At 44.6% G+C, this 20,591-nt stretch overlaps 1 protein-coding gene and 1 long non-coding RNA gene across 3 annotated transcripts in view; both read left to right on the forward strand.

Annotated features, from left to right (window-relative positions):
• DAPK2 (death associated protein kinase 2) overlaps positions 1–20,591 on the forward strand; it is a 103,918-nt gene that overhangs the window by 30,578 nt on the left and 52,749 nt on the right. The gene's annotated exons all lie outside the window — the stretch shown is intronic.
• LOC142818358 (uncharacterized) lies at positions 10,481–19,637 on the forward strand. Its single transcript, XR_012895846.1, has 3 exons — positions 10,481–11,600; positions 12,036–15,633; positions 15,766–19,637. It is a non-coding gene; the product is annotated as an uncharacterized LOC142818358 (long non-coding RNA).

Consider the following 20,591-nt stretch of genomic DNA (forward strand, 5'->3'; position numbering starts at 1 on the left):
GCAAATAGCAGTTAATTGAGATGCTCTGTGTCCTTTCAATCCTGCCTCAGCATCCAGGAATCAGAGTTTCACTGTCAGGATTCATTTCACGTATCCTTACAGTTATGTATTTGAAAGCATTGCAGATTTGAGCCAGTTGCAGGAGTAGCTGTGTTCTGGCTATGAGACACTTACAAGTGGGATGCAGTGTGGTCAGAGGAAAGCAATGTCCAAAATAAAGAAATAACCATCTTTTAACCATCACTTCCAGTGAGCTTAGGCCCTGCCCTGCTCTGTCTCGTGGACATGTGTCTGGTAAGCTCAGCTGTAAGACAAGAACAACTGCAAACTTTTTAAGAGCTGTGCCGATGTCCAGTCACTATCTGAGATTGCAATACTGAACCCCTCAAATTCAGCAGTAATTTTCCAAAATATGACACACAGATTCAAAACTAGTAGCCATTCTCCACCAGCATAAACGCTGGACTGACAAAAACATGAGGCATGGAAACAGGATATGTATCTACTGCACCATTATTGGACACCAAGGCTTGATCTAAACTGATGCAGCCGATGATGTAGTCTCTTTCCTGCACAGGCAGGAGTGATAGAGTAGAACATTGCATGTTCATACACGTTGTATTAAAAACAAAGTCTACGAAAATTATGTTTATTTACTTGACATGCTTTATAGACAGCATTATGCTCTCATGAAGAGGAGGAGAAGTCTTCTGTGCTAGATTGGAAATGGGTATGATGCCAATCCTATCTCCAGAGGTTCAGATATGAGAAATGTAGTAAAAACTTTGCATTTGCTGCATCATGAACCCCTCCCCCTTATGGTCTATAAAAACCAGTTGAGAGCAATTAAAGTATGCGAGAAATATACTGGCTATCAAAACCTAAACTCAGCCAAGGCATCCTGCTTCCTTCTCCTGGTCGGAAAAGAGCTTCATCCCCAAATGGGTGACCAGAAAACCAGCTGGTGGATAGCTATGACTGTATTTTTCATGGGCTAAATGCTGGGACTTGTCACACTTTCTCCTCCATCTTCGGAAGGGCAAAACTATCCTTTGTGGAGGCTGGTGCTTAGCTCTGATGTTTGCCTCAAACACTTTGGGTTGCTTAGCTGGTGGACTGCTCCCAAGAGCTCTGCTGGCCGGGATGTGGAAAGAGGGGACCTGGTGCCCTTCCTTGCTATGCTGTGGCACTGTAGTCCCACCTGATGGCTTTGTGATGAGCAAGTTTGAAGTGGGTTTTGTGCCACTGTTATTATTGATAGGGAAAGGGGCTTGACTTTTATATGGATGATAAAAATATTCTGCTCTATTAGCTAAGGTAGAATTGTATGGGAGCGAATCAACCCTCATACCTCAAGGCATGAGATAACTATTGCCTGACCTTGGGTTAGGAACAGGGGTTCCCCATTTTGCCCCTCCCCCGAAGGTATCCAGCCATGTAATTATCTGTTCCTGGAATTTTACAGATTCCTCTAAAGCCGGGTGGGAACATTTTTTGGGTCAGGGGCCACTGACCCACTGAAAACATCAGTTGGCTGGGGACCAGTGGGGGCCAGTACGGACTCCCCAATGCTGGAGGGGAGGAACCCAGAGCCCTGGGGGCCAAATCCAGGCAATCTGGGGACCACATCTGGCGTCTGGGCTTTCAGTTCCCCACCCCTGTTCTAAAGCATCTGGGTCTTGCCCTTTTTGGAGACAGGAAACCAGAGTAGAAGAGCCAGTGCCTGTGTATGCCTGTGACTGCCTGTGTCCCAGAAAATGGAAATTCCAAAGGGAATGTGAGGGAGTGGAGAAAGGAGGACCTGGCGTCCAAGGGGTTAAAGAAACAAAAACTCTGGGCAGAGCTATCCCTGACCCGTTTTATCTGCAATGCCAGACCTACAGGGAGGAGAAAAGGAAGGCGCCTGGCTCAGTTTGGGACTGACTAGCAGGGAGCCTGGCGCAGCAGTCTAAAGGCATGAACCAGAGCCTGCCCGCCCGACAGCCAGGGGAGCAAGTGTAAGACCCCACCCTACCCTCTGAAAAAAGGGGGAGACCTACTGAGAAGCCCCAACTAAGGGGAAGCTGGACTCTTAGGGTATGTCTAGACATAATCAATGAAGCGGGGATTTAAATATCCCCGGCTTCATTAAAATAAAAATGGACGCCTCACTGTGCCAGCTCAGCTGATCATCAGCACAGCACGCGAGTCAAGATGAAGATCGGTCGACAGGGGAAGCCTTTGTCGAGCTCCTGTAAACCTCATTTCACGAGGCATAAGGGAGCGGTCGACAAAGGCTTCCCCTGTCGACTGATCTGCGTCTTGACTCGCGCGCTGTGCCGTCAAACAGCTGAACCGGCACAGCACGGCGGCCATTTTTGTTTAAATGAAGCCGGGGATCCCCGCTTCGTTGACTATGTCGGGTAGCCTATTTTACATGCCTCTGTCGGCAGAGGCATGTAGTCTAGACATACCCTTGGAGCCATACCCCCAACCTGAGGACTTGGACAGGGAGCGGTTTGGAGTTCCTGGGCCAGGAAAACAGAGAACAGGGGGCCAGTGCCCCTCCCTCCCATCTACCATCCACTTACTCAGAAACCTAGTCACTCAGTTGCCAAGAACCAGGCCACAGGGTATTTTCATCAAAATGATTTTTAGGATAAACTGCCTAAAGCACACACTGGGATATATAAAAGCGACATGTCACCATTATTCAGGTAATGACAAATTGTGTGGTCATTTTGGTTGCTGACTTTTATACAGTCCACTACAGAGTGTCTGTGAGCATTTCCTGTCCATTTTTTTTTGTTTGTTTCTTTCTGTGAGCCTTGAACAGATCTTTCCATCCACAAAGAACCCACGTAAATGAGATGGGGCTTGACAAGACTCTTCTCCCTGAAGCAGTGCAGGCTCAGTTGTCCTTTTTAAATTGGTAGCACAGTGCAATATCAAAGAGTATTAATAGCATCAACAGCACAGCCTTCTACAGTGGATACGATATTTATTAATTGATTGTAAAGCCAGGAGAGATTGTTATGATTACCTAGTCTGACCTCCTGCATAGCAGAGGCCAGAGAATATTATCCAGTAATCTCCATATTAAGATCATATCTTGTGGTTGAGCTAGAGCACGATTTTTAAGATAAAAGATGTCTCATTTTGATTACAAGGATCCAATGAGGGAGAATCCAGCAAATTACCTGGTAAAATCATTCCAGCAGTTACTTGGGTACAGACACACACACTTTTATATTCAGTAATCCGCAAATCTTAATAACAATTCATTGCTAGTAATTTAACAACAGTCTATATTAGACACATTATTAGCTTGTATACAGAACACCTTAACTCAGGTCATTCTATCGGACTGAAATAAAACCTCCTCCAACTGTCAGCTCCCATACCCTGAAAATCCTGTTCATTCCCCTAAAGCCACAGTAACACCACAAAATATGCGTTCTCTCTTTTTCTCACATTCTCCTGCTCTGCCCCTGAAGATATACATGAAAAGTTGAGGTATTAAATGCTCTAGTCCTCCAATCTTATTGTGTCCAAAGCAAAAATAACAGCTAAAAGAAGCTTGCGTATAGGCAACCGTAGCTGTGTTAAGTCTTTTGTTTTTTCATTTTAAAGACCATGGCTCTTCTGAGTGATGGTGTTTACGATTTCCAGTATGTGGCTTTATATAAAATAATAACATGATCATCAATGAAAAGGTGCATCTGATACAGTCATTAGACTGTCCCCTAAGTATGTCATAGTCCTGTCCACAGGCTGATATTCTCATTTGTGTCCTCCTGACAATATATTTCCAGCTTGTATTTTATATATATGGAGCTGTCTGTGTTGCTAAGGGTAGGAAATGTAATGCGCTCACAGAAGACCAGACATGAATATGTTCCACCTGACAAGAAGTAAACTGAAAACTGAAGAGGATTTGTAACGTAAAATATTGTGAATGTAAAATATATGTAATCAAAGCAATAACTCTGATTTTCTGTTATTGAAATGGGTTCATTCCAATTGGAGTGTGTACAGGTGTGGGAAGCTTAAGGTTGGGATCTGGGGGGGAGGGGTTCGGGCACCAGAGTCAGGGCATGAGGTGTGTGAAGGGAGGTGAGGGTGGGTGGAGGGTACAGAGCAGGGGGTGGGGCGCAGGTGGCTCAGGGCTGGGGATTGAGTGGGGGGAGGCTCAGGGTAGGATGTGGGGGGTGCCAGAGGCTCAGGGCAGAGGGTTGGGTGTGCGGGTCAGGGTTGGGGGGGGGCCTCAGGGTAGAGGGTGGTGATGCAGGAAGCTCAGGGCAGGGTATGTATGGGGAAGCAGGTGCAGGAGTCAGGGCTGAGGGTTGGGGGAGTGGTTGTGAGGACTCTAGGGCTAGATAACCTTACCTGGCCACAAGGGAGCTATGGGCTGTCTCTGTAGGGCCACTGCTGCAGGGACACCAGCAGCAGTGTGAGACACACCCTGGCTTTTCCCCAGGGGTCACTGGCAATAGCATGTATGTTCCCAGCGCATGGCTCCCCTACAGCGCCCCCCAGCCGACCCCTTTAATCTGCCTGCAGTGCTGCTGCCTCACCTGGCTACCTGCGCTGGACCAGCCCCTGCCTGCAGCAGCAGAGCTCTGCATCATTAACCGCATCCCAGCTGGCTCTTTAAAGGTCCCAGCCTAGGTATCCTTGTGGTGAACAGAAATGTCACTTTTTAAATTGATACAAGGAGAGTTTTAGCCCCCAGCTGCAGTATTGTGAACCTAATTACAGCTGTGTTGGGAAGGTGGAAATAAACAAACTCAACTGAAAAGAGACAAGTCTGCCAGTTCTAGCTCCATGCCATATGCAGAAATAAACCCGCCTTCTGCAGGAACAGTCTAGGAGTGCTCCTAGTGTTCCCAGGTTACTTCTGGGCACATAGAAGAGTTTAAGGTGGCAGCGTACCTGGCTCGTGTTGGCTCCTAGGTGGCTTAGCATCATAGAATCATAGAACCATAGAGCTGGAAGAGACCTTAGACGGTCATCAAGTCCAGCCCCCTGCTTTAGGCAGGACCAGTCCCAACTAAATCAACCCGGCCAGGCCTTTGTCAAGCCGAGACTTAAACACCTCTAGGCATGGAGACTCCACTACTTCCCTAGGTAACCCATTCCAGTGCTTCACAACTCTCCTAGTGAAATAGTTTTTCCTAATATCCAACCTGGACCTCTCCCACCACAACTTGAGACCATTGCTCCTTGTTCTGCCATCTGTCACTACTGAGAACAGCCTCTCTCCATCCTCTTTGGAGCCTCCCTTCAGGAAGTTGAAGGCTGCTATCAAATCCCCCCTCACTCTTCGCTTCTGCAGACTAAAGAGACCCAACACCCTCAGCCTCTCCTCATAGGTCATATGTTCCAGCCCCCTAATCATTTTGGTTGCCCTCCGCTGGACCCTCTCCAATGCATCCACATCCTTTTTGTAGTGGGGGACCCAGAACTGGACACAATACTCCAGATGTGGCCTCACTAGTGCCGAATAAAGGGGAATAATGACATCTCTGGATCTGCTGACAATGCTCCTCTTCATGCAACCTAATATGCCATTAGCCTTCTTGGCTACAAGGGCACACTGTTGACTCATATGCAGCTTCTCATCCACTGTAACCCACAGTAGGCTGTGCCCTTGTGGGGTGCTGAAAGGTGGGCTGTGGCTTAGCAAAGGGAGAGTTGGGGGAGCAGGAGGATGAAATAAATGGCTTTGCTGGGGGGGAAAAAGTGCCCCAGGAGGGCTCTTTGAACAGTGTCCCCCGAGCTGGCTCTAATGGGAGCAGCGCCCCCCTTTTCACCTCTGGTCAGAGCAATGCTCATTTGTCACAAAAGATGTGCTTAATCCAAGTGGGTCTTTCCTGCGTTATCACCAGTCAGTTCTATGCTTAGACTGCAGAGCTTAGAGCAATGCTCACCAACCAGTGGATCAACTGGTGGATCCTAGAAGCCTCTGACTGGTTTGGCCGGGAGGTTATCAAGTGCTGACATTTCTGCTGCCTTCCTCCCACTTCCATGCTGTTCCTGTCCTTTGCCTTGGAGCTGTGGCATCCTCCTGCATGCTGTGCAGGGTGCAGGAGTTAGAGAAAGGGGGTGCTGATGTCAGGGTGTCCCTCTCCTGCCACGTCTGTCCCGCATCACCACAGACACAATATGGCTCAGGATGGCAGGAATTTGCTAGCAGCTGCTCCTAAGTCTGAATGTGCTCAGCATTCGTAAAGGGGTAGTGTGAATCTGTCACTCCCACACTGTATGTGTCTATCACTCCCACAAACACTCTGGCTACATCTATATTGGCAAGGTTTTGCGCAAATACTCTAACGCAAGAGTTTTTGCATTAGAGTATTTGAGTAAGAGAGCGTCTACACTGGCATGTGCCTTTGCGCAAGAGCATCCGTGCCAGTGTAGACGCTCTCTTGCTCAAGAAAGCTCCGATGGCCATTTTAAACATCTTTCTTGCACAAGAAATTGATGTTGCCTGTCTACACTGGCCTCTTGCGCAAGAACAGTTGCACAAGAGGGCTTATCCCTGAGCGGGAGCGTCAGAGTATTTGTACAAGAACCACTGATTTCCTACATTAGAACGTCAGTGTTCTTGCACAAGCACTCGCGGCCAGTGTAGACAAGTGGCAAGATTTTGCAATTGCTTTTGCGCAAAATCTTGCCAATGTAGACACAGCCCCTGAGTCTTTCCTGCTCACCTCCCAACCCAGCCAATACTTGCTTGTTGTTACTTCTTTCAAAGCGTGTTATTTTAGATTTTTGACCAGTCTGTGCATCTCATAATTTTTATTTCTCTAATGCTTAAATGTAATGATTTGAGTAGTGAGTTCCAAAATGCCTCACCTTGCTGTGGCTGGTAATTTTAAAAAATATGTATTCTGTCTACGTTTTTGGTTTCACATCTGCACATGGCCTCAATATTGGTGCACATTGGTCAGTCCCGTTAATTTTTTTCCATCCATGGGCAGGAATCAAGCTTAAATCTCCTGGAGGCTCCTGTAGCCAAATTGAGAGATCATCTGCTAACAGTCCAGTAGTGCAGTGGAATTAAGGCAGGCCATCACCCCCTCACCTCCCCTCGCTCCCCCGGCTCTGCGCCACTCTTGGAAGTGGCTGGCTTAATCTGGAGCCCCTCCCACACTCCGAGTCCCTCGGCCCAAGACTAGAGCCTGCATCCCCCTGTGCCCCGGCCTCACCTGGTGACAGTGAGTAAGGTTGGAGTGGGAAGGGGGGATGGAGTGAGCAGGGTGGGGCCTCAGAAAAGGGACAGGGCAGGAGGCACAGCAAGGGTATTAGGGTTTGAGGTAGATCCTGGATTGCTCTTACATTCAAAAATAAAAAAAATAAGGTTGGAGATCACTTTCTTAGGAGGATCCAATTTGGCTGCATGTGCCTGACATTACTGTGCATTTCTAGGAGGGTTTCAAAGCAGCTTGGAGAAGTGTGTGCTCCCTTATTCTTCACCAGTTTAAATGTACGCCCACTTCTGGGCATTCCGGAATGAAGAGGGAAATGAGACAAGAGAGAAATTCCAATATACAGTTCTCCAAGGCTGTGTCCAGACTCGGGGGTTTTTTCGGGAAAAGTAGCCTTTTTCCGAAAAAACTTCACCTGCGTCTAGACTGCAGCCGCGTTCTTTCGAAATTAAATCGAAAGAACGCGGCTTTTCTTTCGACGGCGGTAAACCTCATTTCACGAGGAAGAACGCCTTCTTTCGAAAGTGCTTCTTTCGAAAGAAGGCGTTCTTGAATGTAAATAGGGCTTCTTCGAAAGAGAGCATCCAGACTCACTGGGTGCTTTCTTTCGAAAAAGCGGCTTGCTCTTTCGAAAGTTCCGCGTGCAGTCTAGACGCTCTCTTTCGAAAGAGGCTTGCAGTCTAGACATAGCCCAAATGTCTGAACAACAGAAGAATTGAATACAATGCAGGGCTACACAAGATCAGTCAGTATTTGAGGGCTCTATATGGGCTGTTTGCTCCCCATAATAAAGCCCCCAATGTACTGTACTCAGTGCACAGTATTCCTGCTTTTAAAATGACAAGGCACTGTATGTTGTCTTGTATTTTATTCTCTGCAGATTTAATTCAGGATTGCTTGGCATCTCAGTTCTCCATTTGTAATCTGAGGATGCCAATGCTTCTGTTCTCCACTTTTTGCATGTCTTGTCTATTGAGATTATAAACTCTTCAGGGCTAGGACCATCTCTTAATATGCTGATATACACACCTTGCTCCATGGGAGCCTCATCTTTAGGCATTATTGTAATACAATTATTAATAATAAGAAAAAGAATATGACTCAAGTGAATATCTGTATCCATGTAGCAATGTAGTATTCTAGTATTTGTGAAAAAAAGTAATAATCATTCTTATGCAATGTAATGTGCCCCGCCAGCCATCCTTTCTGACTCACATAAAGGAACAGCCGTAGAGCTGTTAGTAAAAATGCATCAGACAGGCTGCCTGTGACTGTTGTTAATGCCAAGACAGCAACAAATCAGAACTGATTATGATCACCATGTGTTACAGGGTTTGTTAATGTAAGTGATAAATGTTATAAGTTATTGTGATTTGTAATTACAAGCAGTTCTGTACTTTCTAGAAAGAATCAGGGGTGTTAAAAAGCGATCAATTAGGTAACTATGTAACCACTGAAAATCTCAGCAGTTACATGCAGTGGGCTCTGCAGTACAAAGTTTATACTGCAGAGCCCGCAGCACAGCTGGCTCCCCAGGAGCAGGGCTGGCAGCCAGTGCTTGCTGGGAGCTGGCCCCCAGCTGCCAGCACCACTCCCGGGGAGCTGGCTGCACTGTGGATTTTGCAGCATACGTTTTATACTTCAGAGCCTGCAGCACAGGGTGGCAGCTGGTTCCCTGGGAGCAAAGCCAGTTCCTGGCATACACCAAGCTCACCTGCCGCCCTACTCCCAGGGACTGGGCTGCTGCCCCGCTGCTTCCTCTGATACAGAGATAGCAGTGCACAGCGGCATCTTGTGCTCCAGGAGCCAGCTTTTAAGTGAGCTCCCGGCCCCGCTCCTGGCTTCCAGCCTCACTCCCTAGGAGCCAGCTGCCACCCTGTGTTGTGGGCTCCGATACAGAGCCAGCAGCAGAAGCTGGCAGCAAGCTCCCCAGGAACAGGGCCAGGATTTGACATGTAACTCTTAAGGTAACCGAAGCTCATGCTGATTGGTTAACCATTTCAACGGTTATACTGTTACATCCCTACTAATAATGTTTTGGTATAACTGAAAGTGTGTGCATTAATTAAGTTCAAAGGTCATCTCTAGGGGCAGATGTACCAAAGGACATCAAACTCAAGCCATGTCTAAACTACATCCCTCTTTCAAAAGAGGGATGTAAATTAGGCAGATCGAAAGTGCAAATGAAGTGGGGATTTAAATGAGGAGTACAGGATCTTTTGAAAAAGGGATCTAGACTGCAGTTTCACTTTTGAAACACCCTTTTTCGAAAGAATGCTGTGACGCGATTATGCAAATGAAGCATGGGATATTTAAATCCATGCTTCATTTGCACTTTCGATCTGCCTAATTTACATCCTTCTTTCGAAAGAGGGATGTAGTTTATACATGCCCTCAATGTCAAACTACCAGCAAGAAGACCCTGATGCTGGGGTATAATCAGTGTTTTAGTAACATAACTAGTAAATATGTACTTAGTGTAGGGAAACTAAAAAGCAGAGATAACTGGGGTATTCTACACATGGGAGGAACTTGCCAGCCCATAAGAAAAGGTGTCATAGTTTAAACACATATTATGTACAGATACTCACCAGCCAGTAAACAGAGAGATGTGATTACTGCTGTGAGAAATAGAAAGTAATGCACATTCAGGTTTTAGTGTCTGGTAAGGGCTTTTATTTTTTCTACCTGTGAAAATCCTTCAAAGCAATGCTTAATTCTCTGAACTTTGATCTTTTCTGGATGTCCAGCCAATTGAGTTTTAGGAAGTAGAAAGAGAAAATTTGTGTTTCTGTGTACATACACATGTACATATATACATATGAAAAATATATTTGAGTATGTTTATGTATTAGGGAGCGTCTGAGATTGCAGCCAGCTTCCACTATAACATCTTATTTTAGCCCACCTATAACTTTGGCCTGGAAAATTGGGTTGGCCTAAAAATAGTTAGATTTACTTTGAAGGCTGAAAGAAGAATGTTTCTGCAAAGTCTGAAAAGAATTCAGCAAGCTGGTTTTGAGTTACAAGCCAATAATGTTTTCAGCCCTGTCAAACAAGTTTTAAAAATAGTTGCAGTTAATCATGAGATTTAAAAAAAAATTGCAATTAATCACAGTGTTAATTGCACTATTGAACAATAATAGAATACCAATTTAAATTTACTATAAATATTTTGGATTTTTTTCTATATCTTCAAATATATTGATTAGAATTACAACAAAATGCAAAATGTACAGAGTTCACTTTATATTATTTTAATTACTGTAAAAAGATAAAATAATATTTTAAATTCATAGCATACAACTACTGTAGAGCGATTTCTTAATCATGAAAGTGCATTTATCAAAGATAAATGTTTTGCATAACTTCATTCAAAAACAAATTAATGGAAAACAGGAGTACGGATTTTTAAATAACCAGTTCATTATTTTGAAATAAGGGGCTTAGTAGTCATAGCCCGGGCTTTCTATGCAGCATTGACGTACTTAAGTAGGGATCTGCACCTCTCCAACATTTTACACTAAATCCAGACAAATACTAAGTATTGTATGAGTGAAGGGAATGTGCAGGTGTAGCTTGAATTTAGTTCTGGAGCATTTATAACACTTTGGTCTTTACCACCATAGATGTGGTTGTGATCAGGAGTCTACAGCAGTCATTCTTCCTGGATTTTCATTCAGTCATTCTTGTTTCTAATTAGCTCGGTATGGGCCGTGGGCTTTTAAAACATTTTAACAGATTTTCCCAGCTAGTTTTCAGTGTCTCCTCATGATATCTTGCAAATCTGACTGGCTGTGACAGGAAAAGATTGGCTTTTGTCTAGTGCTTAATAAGAAGGTCTTATATTGGTGCTAAACATACCAGCTCTATTCATGTTGGGTCACTAAAAACAAAAGTATGGTCATAGCCAAAAAGTCATTTCTGAGACAGTAGTCCTCAATAAAGCCCAAATTCCACTGTGCTTTTGAAACATTTGTGTTATCATTGAAAATTAAACAAGCCTACCTCTAACCTATTTTTGCTTTCCCTGAAAAGCTATTCGCATCACTTCACAACTACTGGTGACAGAAACCTCTGGGGAAATATACAACATCGCGTGTTCCTTCCAGCTTAAATAAGATAATACTAGTAATGGGGCAAATCAAAATAGTGCGGCCCATTGAATACATAGTATTAAAAGCCCTGGATAGATTATTTGTGTGTCTAGCAAATCTTTCTTTTAGACACTCATCTGTGACATTCAAGGATTCATCTACTGTGGGAAATGTCTGTTAATCATGGTCACTGCATCATACCAATACTTTTGAGCCAAGGCAAGAGCTTGATACACCATGCCTTACCTACACCATGACTCAGGAACCACTATAGAGGGGATAGAAGTTTAAAACAATACAAATAGGCTACGTCTACACTGGCCCCTCTTCCGGAAGGGGCATGTAAATTTCAGCAGTCGTCGTAGGGAAATCCGCGGGGGATTTAAATATCCCCCGCGGCATTTAAATAAAAATGTCCGCCGCTTTTTTCCGGCTTTTTTAAAAGCCGGAAAAGAGCGTCTAGACTGGCCCCGATCCTCCGGAAAAAGTGCCCTTTTCCGGAGGCTCTTATTCTTACTTTGAAGTAAGAATAAGAGCCTCCAGAAAAGGGCACTTTTTCCGGAGGATCGGGGCCAGTCTAGACGCTCTTTTCCGGCTTTTTTAAAAGCCGGAAAAAAGCGGCGGACATTTTTATTTAAATGCCGCGGGGGATATTTAAATCCCCCGCGGATTTCCCTACAACGACTAGTGAAATTTACATGCCCCTTCCGGAAAAGGGGCCAGTGTAGACGTAGCCATAGACTAGCTCCGCTGCTTGGACTAACCAGCCCATGTTCAGGAAGAGCTCAGTAGTAGGCTGTGTTCCTGATGCAACTGAAAGCCATCTCCTTCTTCTGCAGATATAAAGAGAGCACTCGATCTATGGACTTTGCAAGAGATGTTTTTGGAATAACTTTTTGCCATATTCTGGCATTCAGGAATCTTTAGGCATAGGGCTTCCCACATTGGAAGATACACAGTGTACGTGCCTTTTTAGCAGAGTCCTCATGCATTCATTAACTAAAGGATGCACCTCTCAACTCTGTTGGACATTCATTCAGGGCTACTGTTCTCTGTTCACAGTTGTTTCTAGGCCTGTCAGTAGGATTGCCAGATGGTTTCAACAAAAATACCGAGCACACTTGACATTACATCACCATCTACATTACATCTTATTTAGAAAATACCAGACATTTATATTTTCTCAATTTGTTTCCCAAACAGACAGCTAAAATACAGAACTGTCCAGTTCAAAACCAGACACCTGGCAACCCTACCTGTTAATACTTTGCCACTGGATGGCAGGCAGCCTTCAATGAGGGTTCAGTGTTGCTCTGTAATGGGATGCTAAAGAGTTTGTCTGTTCTCTCCTAACACCAGATAACTCACCATTGGTCTGAATGTTCCAGCCTATGTGCTCAGAAGCATGATTATGAGAGATTTACACCCACCTTCCCCCTTAAGATTCCTTGCCTCTGCACTGGAGTGGCAGAGGAAATAGAAAGCATAGACACTGTGTTGTACTGTTGCCTAAGGTGGATTCTCATTGGCGACTGGTTACAGAGTTTTTAAACAGGAGACTAGAAAGTTACACTGAAGAATAGAAATATCGCCGATGAACAAAGAAATTGGAGGCTTATAGAAACATGCTCCCTTAGGCCTTGTGGATTTTTCTAAAGGCTTAAATTGTTAGCCAGATTGTTTTTTTTTTTTTTTTTTCTCGTGTCTATTCATTCCTATCTGAGCCAACTTTGACCCATGTGAACCAAGGAGTTGCCGATAGCTGAATGCCTTTTCATAGCACAGCAGCAGCCTGTGCATGTTAAACAGTATTTGACCTTTAAACTGAAGGTAGAAAGATTATACTGAACCACTCCACGAATATTACACACGCTCTGGCATTGCTCAGCCTAACGCACAGAGAGATTACCCCTATCAGTCCATCCATTACTTGTAAAAGTGAGTCAGCCTTTCAAAGTTCTCTGGACTCTATCTGTTGTCACTCCAGTTGCTGACATTCTGCCTCATTACTGTGATAAGTGACAAATGGTTGAATGTGCATGTTTTATTTTTGTGCTTGAGATGATGTAAAATTCTTGTCAGACTCTCGGGAAATGGGCAGAATTGCTGGGCGAGAGCATATCACTGCAGCCTGTGATCTACTCCTGCAACTTCAGAAATTGATAAGGGCCAAATCGGCTTGGTCATTGCCACATTGGGAGACTTACCCAGCTACTACAGAAAATGCTGCAGGTGATTCGGTACGTGGCACCGTTCCTTCCGAGTCACTACTCAGGCAAAGTGGTGCTGGGTGTTGTCTAACTGAGTGATGTAATGCCAATATCCTAACCACTTAATCCATTGCCGTAAATAACCCAAAGCATTTCTCAGGAATTGGTGGTGTTAGCTCCCGTGTCCTGATTTAAATTACAAATGAGCAAGGCTCTGGTTTTGGCATTGAATTTTTTTAGTAAATTTCATAGCAGAGGTGTGGGGAAAAAGGGATACGTCACAGAAAGTTAATCAGAGGGTGTAATTTTTGTCTCATCAGCATACATAAGTACACAACTAAACAAGTGGTCACACAACTGAACCATGTTCACACCTCAGTGGCCGCCTGGCTTCTCTCCCCTGGGTGTCTAATCTGGCACAGCACCATTCAGGTTTGGGTCAGCAGCTTCCCCATCAAGACACCACTAGGTCAAATCTGAGTGCCACTGCAACTAGGGATGTTACATTTAGTTTAATCAACTAGTCGATGGATTTTCCATCAATTAGTCGATAAATGGGGGACCCGCAGCGGGGTTAGCTCTTGGCCCAGGAGCTAACCCATTGCAGCTCTGCCTGTCAGCTCTTAACACATTTAAAAGGCTAAAGTGCAGCAGGAGGGACCCAGCACAAACCAGGAATCAGCAGAGTCCCAGCTCGCTCATGGTCCCCCCCGCTGCACACCAGCCTTTTAAATGGTTAAAAAAAAAGGCTTTGAACAAAGGTTCTTAAGGCCTTAACTTTGAAAGCCAGGCAATTATAGTTATTTCCTGGGGTATAAAACTATGTAAATGTGCCCACATCCTAAAAAAGCAAAGGAGAAATAAAGAGATGAAGACTGATACATTGAGTAAATGATAGTAGGATATGAAATTTCTCAACTCCAGGTCACTGGTTCAAATTGAATCAGCTGTAACAAAAAGTCCAGATCTGAAATCTGTGGCATCAGAACTACCACCATAATTGATACTAACTGGTCTTTATTTGAGCTTGACAGGGAGCGCATGGACCAACACTATGCTTCCTCTAGAGAGGAACACTAGAGTGTTGGTCTTTTCAAGTCACATAAAGAAGTCTTACTTCTAGGTCACTCTGGCACTGCTCCTTGGCATTAAATGCACTTAAATTATCATCTGCTTTTTTTTAAATGCACAGGAAAAGGTTAAACATGCAGAGTGGACCATTTTATATTTACTGGAAAGTCTACCAGGCTATCAGCAGATCTGCAGATTATTCTAGCAACACACAGGATAGTCATTATATACAATTCATGAAAGTACTGTGCCAGGTGTGGGAAATGATTTTTGATGGGGGGCCACTTGACATTGGTAAGGGGTCAAGAGCCACATTTTTCTCTGGCGCAGGCCTGGGGTCTGGAATGGAGGCTGGGTGCAGAAGGGAGCTCCGAGTAGTGGTCTGGGGTGAAGGAGAGGATGTGGGGTCTGAGAGGGAATTTGGGTAAAAGAAAGGGTTGTGACCTGGGGCAGAGTATTGAGGTGCACCGTCTAGGAGGAGGTATGGGTGCAAAAGAGGATTCTTGCCTTGGGGAGGGGCATAGGAACGGGTGCAGGGACTTGGAGGGGGTGGGGTGTCAGAGGCAGGCTGTGGCCAGGAGACATTCATCTAAGCAGCTCTCAGCAGCAGCACACTCAGGCAGGCTTCCCTGTTTGCCAGCTGCCCCAGACCACTCAAAGCAGCTGGCTGTTCCACGTGACTCTCTGCACTGGGGTTGGAGGGAGGCTTTGCGTGCTGCTCCTCATCCCCAGCACAATCTCTCGGGTCTCATTGGCTAGTTTCTGACCAATGAGAGCTGAGAGATTGTGCTAAGGCAGGGACGGTGCATGAAGCCTCCTCCTTACCCTAGCGCACAGTGCAGAGAGCCGTAGGGAGCAGCCAGCCGCTTTGAGTGGTGTGGAGCTGCTCTGTGCCACAGGCATGGGCCATGGGGTAAATGAAAAAGCTTGGCAGGATGGATCTAGCCCCCGGACTGTATCTTGCCCAACCCTGTACTATGCACTGTGACCCTTCCACTATAAGCAATGTTGCATAGCCTGATAGGATTCTTCTCAACAGTATGTGATACTAGATACTATTAAGTATCAGAGGGGTAGCCGTGTTAGTCTGAATCTGCAAAAGCGACGAGGAGTCCTGTGGCACCTTATAGACTAACTGAAGTGTAGGAGCATAAGCTTTCGTGGGCAAAGACCCACTTCGTCAGATACTATTAGGTATTAATTGCCTGATTGCCACTGATTCTGAAAATCTCCCTCATAGTGTACAGTTTAAAATGAACAACTGGTAAATCCAGAAAAGTCTCCCTAAAATTAGCCCTGTCATAGGCTTTGGGCAAAGCACATGTGTGGATTGCATCAGTGGCCTCTTCTGCCTGACACATCCTTGGGAATACGCACAGTATTGAAATATCAGAGCATTCTGTTTCCAAGTCCACATGGATACTCTGCCAATAATCAAGCTACTTCTTGGAAAAAATCTAACATGTGCATTGATCTTACGGTACTGGTATCTGGAAGCTGAAGGCCCATATTTTCCATTTTTCAGTGGTTTTAGTGGTTGTCTTTTTAAAACGTATGCAATATTCCAATAGAAAAAATGTTAAAAGTTCCCCTAAAGGGTACAAAGATCTAAAACACTGGCCAGTAGTTTTTGAAGTTCATTTGTGCCAGGGGTTGTTATTAAAATAAAAATTTGTATTTTCTCCCTAAAAGATTAAATAATGTATTAAAATTAATATAATGCCTCTTCATCCATGTAGATTTTAGAATGCATTTCAAAACCTGCATCTATACCATGGTGTCATTCCTTTGCCCACGGCTGATGTGCAGCTACTGCTGGGGTAAAATGTAGCAAGTGTTGAACAGAATAACACAGCATATGTACAAACAACCCTGTGTTCTGGCACAGGTGATTTGGTTTTAATAGATTTATCCTGGCATTTTCACAGAGATCCATAGGAGCAGGGAGACTTTTCATTGGTTACGGATGATCTTTGGCCAAGTGTTCCCATTCAATGTTATTATTTGGACATCTTTATCTTTTGGGAATATTATCTTAGAGAATAAATGCATAAAGAAGTCACAAAGTAAAAAGATGTATATATTTGTGGTATCCCCTCTCAGGCTTTCTGTTGCATTCCAATCTTCAGTTTAGCTTTTTAATTTTCCTGGTGACTGAACTACGGTAAAGCCAGCTGGCTGGCATACCAAGCATGATTGCTTTAACTCAGCTTCTATCTTTAGTGACGTGCACTTCTGAGCAGGAACTGGACCCCAGCAGGAAGTTAAGTGTAACCTTGATAAACATAATAAGCAAAACACACACAAAAAGGAAGTGGGAGAAGGTCATCTCTGCCGCTCTAAAAGGCACATTTTTCTGTCTCCAACACAGTTTATTGAACTTCACCCCGTAGAATATCACTGCATCTGGCAGTGAGAAAACACCAAAATTACTTACAACTACACACTGCTGCTTATTATACATTTGTCTCATAGTGTGACACATTCTGTTTATCCTCAGTGAAAGGGAAGAACAGCCTGTTTAGGCATGTCAAAGGAAACTGGGACATTCAACTTTCTGCACCTGTTGTCTCTAAAAAAGCCCAATAGGGTCACACTGTGGTGCCACTCAGGTGGAGGAAGGGTCAGAAAAAATGACAGAAAAATTATTCTTTGTTTAACATACTTTTTTACTCCAGGATGAAACTGGTACTGCTGTCCAAATATTTGACAAATACAATGAAATTCATTGGTTTAAAAAAACAAGAGCAAGGGTCTGCTTCTGGTATTATGTTATGTATGTGGTGCTGTTCATATTGCCATGTAGAACTTCAGTCATCCTTATTTCACTAGTACACTGATAAGTGTGGGATTGTGTTAATGGTATGGGCTTTTGCTAGAAATATGCACGTTGGGTCACTGATACAGGTTCTGCTATTGTATAAGGAGAGCAACAGGTGGTCTTTTATAACCACTGATGGAGTTTTTTTCTCTCATCTTCCCCATCTCTCCCTCCAACTTTTAGCCCTTGCCTTAAGATAATGAAGACATCCCTTTAAAAATGAACTGGTGGTGCAGAAAGTCATTGAACATGCATTACTGCTTTGTGCCATCATTCTTCAAGGATGATACAAAAATACTTTGATTGCTCAGTGGTACTGTAATGAAGACACATCTGATCTTAGCAACAAGTATAGATAAAGCAAATATATTTGCACTGTAGAGCAAGAAGCAGGGAGTGGGGGAGGGGTTACACTTGATGTTAATGGAAGCAAAAAACCTGGGAATGTTTCCTGCTTCAGTGTATGTATATGGATTGTTCATAACATTATTGTTAATTACATTGGAATTTTTCTAAACATCCCTGGCTAACCAATGGTGTATTGGATCCTTTGTCCTCCCTTTTTGTTATTTTCACCATATTTCCAACTATCTCAAGCTCTGGGACTGTTCCTGAACTCAATAAAGTCTATGCCTTGAGAGAGCCATTCTTTTAATTTTGTTTTTGCCATATGATAGGCAGTATTGTAAATGCTTTTCCCTTGGATCATAAATGCCTTTCAGAAACAGTTATGTGCTATGTAACTGAGAACTTGAAATATTTTTTTAAAATGAAACCCCAAGCTACCCATCACCATTGTTTTATTCAGGATAACTACAAGAGTATGAGGTGCATGCACACATGAATTGGTGGCTACGTAGTGATTTCTCTTCCCAGAATTGTGCTAGTAAAACTGATGACACCGCCATTAAGATAAGGAGGGAAACAAAAGTAGTACTAGTTCCAAAGGCCTTTAGAAACACGTGATTAAACAATCTGGCTTTGAAAAGAGTACCACAGTAGATGATTCCTAGAGGATTTAATAGTAATTAGAACAATCAAGTTCTATGGAAAGCACTCTAAACATCCTACAGGATTTATTGGGGGATCAAATCTTCTAATAGAATTATTAAAGTAACTTACGGGATTCTATAGCAGGAATCTCATTCTCTGTTCATTTCTGGTGTAGGGAATTTGAATAATAAATTTCCCAGCCCACACCAGAAATGGTTGGAATGGCTTTAAGGTTCATAAAAATAGCAATATATTGTTATAAGAATCTGAAATTAGTGAGATTTTACCACATGCTACCTAGGTATTCCAGAGCAAGCTAGGGACAAGGGAAAATTTTAACTCTTGGTTTCCTTGGTTTTTATAGAAATAAGACATACTGCCAATAGCTGTTCCTAGGGGTATGTCTACACTTGCAACCTAGTTTGAACTAGGGATGCAAATGTAGGCACTTGAAATAGTCAATGAAGCTGGGATTTAAATATCCCTGCTTCATTAGCATAATCTTGGCCACGTGCTATTCCGAACACCAGCTGATTCGAAAGTGAAAGTGCGCTCCGGGCCATGCTAGTTTGAATCAAACCCCTTGGTTCAAACTAACGTTACTCCTCAAAAAATGAGTGAAGCGAGTTTCAGTGAAGTGCTGGGCATTGTCTTTTATTCTGGGCAATACAAACTGTCACAACCCTGCTATTGCAGGTATAGTACTAGAAGTTTTACCTAGTGCTACTCGGATCCTTAACTCAATCAATGTTTGTATTTTGGAAAATAAAATGTGTTCATGCTCACTTGAAATCATTGCTCTGGGGTGAGGCTGGGAATGAGGGATTCAGTATGCAGGCCCACTCGGGGAGAGAGGATGATCCCAGCCCTCTCTGGCCACAGCAGCTTGGGCACAGCCGGGGGAAGGGTGTATGTCCCCTGGCTGGGGCAGATCCAGGTTCATTTACCCCCTGCACTCACAGACAAGAGTGAGGAATGCAGCAAACTGTGCACTTTCTCCTGGCTCTCTGAAGGGGAACAGCCAGCAGTGTTCCTGTACAAATCAGTGGGATGGAGAGAGAGCTTCAGCCCCCCTGCCCACTCCAGAGGGTGCCTGGGAGTGGAGGGTTCAGGGCTGGGGCAGTCCTGAATGGGGGGGGCCATGCCCCCCAGCCAGCCCCCTTCATTTGCCTGGTAATTCTGTCTCTTTTCTGTATGGTTTTGCGTCCCCATATGGATCAGTGTGTGGGGGGGGGGGGGGGGGGGGAGAGGGGTAGCATCAGCTCCTTCCTGCCCTCCCTAATGAGAGCCTGTGAGGGTGAAAGGTTCAGGGATACAGCAGTCTGGATAGGGAGGGTGATGTGTGCTCCCAGTCAGCCCCTTTCATCTGCTTGGTGATTCTATTTTCTATATGGTTTTATGAGAAGCAATCCCATTCTAGGCACATCCCATTTTCCTGGCACAGCCAAACTAAGGGTATTGAAATGGGGTTAATTCACTAGTCAACGGAAATTCCAATTGACTGGTCGACTAGTCAATAGGCACTTCCGCATTCCTCCTTTGACAGCCCCCAGCTGACCCCTGGCTCCACAGCTGCTGCCCCTTTGAAATGCACAGAAGCAGCATTTTAAAGGGGCAGCCCACCACACAGCTGATCCGTAGCAGGCTGCCCCTTTAAAACGCTGCCTCTGCACAATTCAAAGGGGTGGCTGTGGAGCCCGGGGTCAGCTGGGAACTCCCCAGCTGATCCCGGGTTCTGGGGAAATGTGGCGGGGAGCCCGGGGTCAGCTGTGAGTCCCCAGCTGACGCTGGGCTCCACTGCAGCTGCCCCTTTGAAATGCGCAGAGCCCCTGTGCAGCGCTGCCACTTAGAAGTACTCCTTCCCCCCCTTTGCTACCTCTATATCATAGAGGCAGCAAGGGGGGGTATTGATTAGTCACCAAGTCAAAAGACTATCTGATAAGCAAATGCTTATCGGATAGTTAACTAGTCGACTAGTCTTTAACATCCCTAAACCAAACCCTCCCCTTGTTCTGATAAGGAGAAACTGCATATTGAATTTTGTGGTCCTAAGTCTCGCCATTCCTGAACAGACAGAGACACTCTCAGACAGGATAACTCTCTCCAATATAGTAGAAGAAAAAGAGACTTGGCACAAGCCAAGCATGGGAGGTTCTGAAGAAATACAGGGTTAAGTGTGATCTGCCTCTTACTGATGAGACTGTAG

The sequence above is a fragment of the Pelodiscus sinensis genome, chromosome 14, assembly GCF_049634645.1.
Source record: "Pelodiscus sinensis isolate JC-2024 chromosome 14, ASM4963464v1, whole genome shotgun sequence".
NCBI classification, from domain to species: Eukaryota; Metazoa; Chordata; order Testudines; family Trionychidae; genus Pelodiscus; species Pelodiscus sinensis.